The sequence below is a fragment of the Dromaius novaehollandiae genome, chromosome 3, assembly GCF_036370855.1.
Source record: "Dromaius novaehollandiae isolate bDroNov1 chromosome 3, bDroNov1.hap1, whole genome shotgun sequence".
NCBI lineage: Eukaryota > Metazoa > Chordata > Aves > Casuariiformes > Dromaiidae > Dromaius > Dromaius novaehollandiae.
Genome location: NC_088100.1, coordinates 93,747,886 through 93,753,239, shown reverse-complemented (window position 1 = coordinate 93,753,239; position 5,354 = coordinate 93,747,886).

Below are 5,354 nucleotides of genomic sequence, written 5' to 3'. Positions count from 1 at the left end.
TGTTTCTTGTTGGCTGCATCTTCCTTTCTGCTCTGTTCTGGCAGAGGAGCTCTCTCCCTGCAGCCCCATCAGTCAGCACTCACTCTTGTCTAAGCAGTCCCATCCCACTGTAGAACTCAGGACCACCCCTCCCTGATAAAAATGCTGTTATAATTTAGAAATGGGAAGAGAAGTCCCCCTGTCTGTGGGCTTAGCCTTTTCAGCATATGCTTGTTAGGCTATGCAGTGGTTAGTGCTAAAGCCATTCTTGGCACAGAAGGAACAAAACCATCCCAGCCTTCAGCTCTTATCCTTGTTTCTCCCTGCCTCTCACTCATAACTCTTTCCTTTTCATACTGCCTCCTTTCACAGTGGATTTTAGGTAGGTGTTGACACATATCTGCTGAGTTTTGGGAGCAGGGACTTGCTGTCACTGTGTTCCAGCATGGAACTCCCCACAGCAGGACACTAGTAGCCTAGAGGGAAATAGATCTCCCTCCTAAACCAGTTGCCTTTCATGAGCAGTAGCAGCCCCAGCAAACTCAGTTGATGAAGACATTTCAGGATGATGTCTAGAGCTCCTGGCCAAATCTCTATTATTTTAGTTACTATATTAACCTAAATAAAGAGATACTGTCTGGCCTACAAAGATCACAGATAGTAGCCAATATGAAGGTGCAACAGGCAGTGACATGAGCAGGTTTCACCATGGGAGCAATAACAGTGACTCGGCAGGGACCAATTTCATCAGTGGGTAGGTTTGCCTAGCACTGTGGAGGAGGAGGCAGTAGCTGCTGCTTTGCGGCGGGGAGGGGGGGAAGAGGGGAGGAAGCAGAGTGGTGCTGATGGTTGGGGGCAGGAAACGGGCAACGAAGAGTCAGAAGATAAGCTAGCAGTGTGCAAAGGGAAGTGGTTTGATAATACGCAGGAGGCAACCCCCCTGTGGTGGGAGTGACAAGCCAGGAAGATGATTTTTGAGTGGCCTTGGCAAACTGATGTGAGGAGTTTTTGGTAGCTGAGAGCAGACCAGAAGTGATTGAAGGAGAGAGGGTTCAAACAAATGCCATGTAGCCAGGACAGAACTGAGCCTCACATACAGGCCTCAGGAATAATCAGCCCTTCAGCCAGTGGGGCACAGCACTGCTCCCACACATTGCCACTATGTGCAGCACAGATTTGTAAGGCAGGCTCTGCAAACTAAGGTGTTTGCCTATTGCTTGATCTAGCTTGATCTTCATATAGATATGGATTGATGCCGTAAGTCAAGAGGATGTAGTAGGAAATGGTCCAATCTGCTAATTGGAGAGCTGTCATTCCTCTTAGCTGTCTGCATGAGAGGTAGAAGGTGAACAGTTGCTGTGAACAGAGCCTCCTTTCCATTATCTCTTCACTGAGCTGCTCACCTGAGGAAAATGGGAGGTGATCATACAGTCCTGACTAGGGAAAATGAGTTTTCTTCCCTGTCTCAGTGGCAGTCCAGCCCAAAACTTCCCATGTGATCCCTAAGGCTTAACGCTGTTCCTACACCTCTTTGCTAAATGCCAGCAAGTTGATTCTGCAGAGGGCAGGATCTTGCACTTGGCTGTCTGATGTTAACAGGAGGACTTGAGAGCAGAAGGAATGGAGTGAGCCTTCAGGGGCTGGCAATGCTCCCAAATATCTGCCTGTGCTTCCCCAAAGCACCAACAGCTTCTACAGCTGCAGTAAGGATGCAGACAGCTGCCTCAGGCTGTCTGGTTCAGTAAAATCTCCCTCCAGCCAGGGAGGTTAAAACAGGGCTCATTGTGAATTGAGGTGCCTTGGTGTTTGCCCTTGCTGCCAAGAGGCAGCATAGGCCATTTCATCACCCTTCCAGTAGTGCAGATTGCTGCTCACCACAGACTGCCCTTCGGCCTGTTTCCTTACCCTGTGGTAGAGCAGCTCAGTGCTTTCTCAGCGCTTTTCCGTTCCTGCAGCCACCATCTCATTGCCTTTCCCCTTGCTAGCATTAACAAAGAGTCTCTAATGCTGGAAGAGCACTTGTTCTCTTCAAAAGAGCACCGGCACTGCAGGAAGAGGTGGGAGCCGTGGTGTCAATGACCTCTTTCCATTTCTGGACATGGAGGTGCTGCTGGTGCTTGTAACGTCTCTGCTGGGAACCTGTGCAAAGGGGAGAGAGTTGGAACATCCAGAGGAGCACTTAAGGGATCTCTGTGACAAGGCCATGGGGCTGTTGGAGGTGGTGCACGAATCACAAGGCAGGGCTGAGTGGGACATTATGCCGTTGTTCAAAAGCATAGTTAGTGCCCGGTGTTAAATGGCTGCTGTGTTTCACCCCAGTCACAGCGGTACTGGATGGGGGGGAAGGGAAGGGATGCTCTATCTTGTTGAGAAAGTGCTTTCCCAAAGTGTTTTTGTGTGCATTCATATTACTATATTAATAGCTGCTACTGAGATTATGTCTCCTTTCAATATTGGAGAGTAGGTGTGAGGAGGAGGAGACAAATGTTGGGTTGAGCTGCTCCTGCATCATGCGCCAAAAGCAGATCTTTAGCTTGCCAGCAGCAGCCTTACAGAATTAACCCCCTTTGGCCTGTTTTTTAGCTTAAAAGCCACTGACTCCCTTGTAAACTTCTGCCCAGCCCCTTTAGATGAAGGGGTCCATGCACTGACCTTCAGGGTAATGCCTTTACTGATGGAGAAGGTGTAAGTTAAGCCCTCAACGTTCCTCTGGACAGCCAAGGGCTGCTGCAACAGAGGCAAGTGGACGGGTGGCAGAGGGCTTTAGGGCCTTTCAAAGGAGGCTCGTCTCTGCTCCAGGAGGCGATGGGCTCTCAGCACTGTGGGAGGAGACTGGTGCAATGAGTGAGCAACACAGACCTGGCTTCTTGTTTTCCCTTGCCCACCATGAACACGCCAGCTCTCCTCTCCCCTTCCTGTGTCCCGTGGGGAAAGTGGCCATTCTGAGCGTGCTCCCTACTCTGAGAGTGACAGACTCAGCCCTACAGGGAGAAATAAGCCCCCTACCTGCCCTCACCTCCCCTAAGCAGAGGCATTAAGGGAAGGCTGAAGGGTCCTGCAGCCAATTCCAGGCAATCTGGGGAACCAAAAGGTATCAGTTACATGACAGCTGTAACTGAAGATGGGCCCACCACAACCTTCACTGTATGCATGCTAGCTAGCAAGGGTTATAGGGCTCCTGAAGCAGAGTCAGGGTGTCTGTGTGACAGTCCTACCAGGGGGTCTGTGGGCGCTCTCAGGTGACCTCTGCAGCCAGGCTTTCCGGAAGGCAGCCCAGTATGGCAGCAGGCTGCTGAGGACTGAGTCCCACAGCTCGTCAAACAGCCCTGGAGGTGGTAGAGGCACATCCTTGAGCAGGGAGCGCTCAATCGCCCGCATAGCCCTCTCCAGCTTCTCTGCATCCATGGCCACCTGCAGGATCAGGCAAAAGACGTGCTCAGGCTGGGTAGAGTCACTTTGCAACAGCCAAATGCCATGGGGGATGAGGCCGGTCCTGAGCAGCCCAGCTGTCTCCAGGCCAGTTTGGCCTCCACTGCTGCATCAGCAGCTGCTTGGATTTCTTAGAAGTGAAGGTGCAACAGCTCAGGATGCTACCCCAGACTAAGCCAACAAGCAAGGGAGTCTGCTTCCTGCTGTTCACCGCAGTGTCTCATCCAGTGGGAAATGGCCCTCTTCCCCCAGCCTATTAACTGCTGCCATCAGAGAGCAAAGCAAGACCCTCTTTTGTGCACACCCCTCCACCCCTCTTCCACCCCTAGCTTGATCACCAATGGTCTCTCCAGCAAGCCCCATGCCCTGTCACCCTCTCTGCCCTTGCCCAAGGCATACCTGCAGCTTGGGCTCCAGCTGGGGGAAGAGGAAGCAGTCCCGGATCACCCGAACCTTCCTCTGCAGGAAGGCCCTGTTGCAACCACTGTGATGAGCATTCTTGAACTTCTGCACCTCCAGCTGGAACCGCAGGCCATTCTCCAGCATGGCAGGTCCATGCACCTGCAAGTGGCTGAGGAAATGGAGTATCTCCAGGGTTGGCCAGCCCTCAGCAGCAGCCTGAAGGGAGCAACTGAGAGTGTCTTTGTCATCTGGGTTGGGCTGGGCCACAGCAGCTGATGTGACCTTGGCTTCTCTCTTCTTGAGGTGTTTGAAGGCCACTTTGGAAGCCAGTGTGTGCAGAAGGGGCTCAAGGCTGGACCAGCCATCCCCCTGGATCTGGGAGGGCTGCACACCATGCCTATTCAACCCCTGGCTCACCTCAGCCCAGAATTGCTCAAAAGCTGGAGCAACATGTGAAAATAAGGCTGCCTGGATTTCTTCCAGGCTTGAGTTGCTCACTGCCCCTTGGGTCATCTCTGCTTTCAGCCTCCCCTTCAGCTCCACAGGGAGCTGAGGACTGGCTGGCCTCATCCCTTGCTGATTCCAAAGTTCCAGGAGTGTCCGTGTATGGCTGAGTCGCTTCCCATCCTCCAAGGCCGTGAGGCATGACTGCAGCATCTGCAGCAGCCCTAGGACCCTCTGCACACAGGAAAGCTGCATCTCCTCCACTGCCTTCCTATAAACCTTAAAAACTACTTTGTTAGTGAGCAGGGTTGCAGCCTGCTGCCAAGGCGCTGGCTCTTCTCCTCTGGTCAGGGCAGTGCTGGGGGGACTTTCCAGTTTGGACTCCATTTTTTTTCTCCTTCTTTGCTGCTTCTGGCCTTCCTGGGCATGAAATTCAGTATTTCCTTTGCTCTTTCTGAGCCTGCAAGGATTTAAGTGGGTCAGCAATGAGGTCACAGCATAACCAAGTCATGATCTTATTTGATCTCATGAGATCAGTAGCACTAATGCTGCTCTGTAATTGAAAGACAAAAATATGTCTCAGCCTACCAAAGAGTAGCTTTGTGGAGACATCTGTGTTGCCCATATGACCCCAGGTTGGTACTGTTTGCTGTACTTACAGAAACGCTGTTTCTCGAGACCTGGCCATGCCAGACTATTACTGACTCTAGGAGACAGCACTTCTTGCTGTTCTTCTGGCCAAATCCCAGTCCAAAGAGTTGCATCCCACCTTCCCCTTTTCCTACCACAGAAGAGCACGTTCACGTCCCACGTCCAAAGCTACAGACACAATAGCTGCCACATTTCTGCCTGAAACCCTCTGTTTTTCAGTGACAGGTAAAGCAATGCTCAGATGGGAGGGCTTGGTGGAACAAAACACAAGTTTTAAATATAGTTCTCTGGTCAAAATAGCGATCTGCCTTCTCTTTCATTCATCACAGTTCTAAAGAGCAAGCAGTACCCTGGACACACATTTACAAGTTCAAACAGTGAAGACTGCACACACACAGAAGGGACGGTGGGAAGCAGGAACCTAATTAAGAGATGATGGGTTTTTTGCT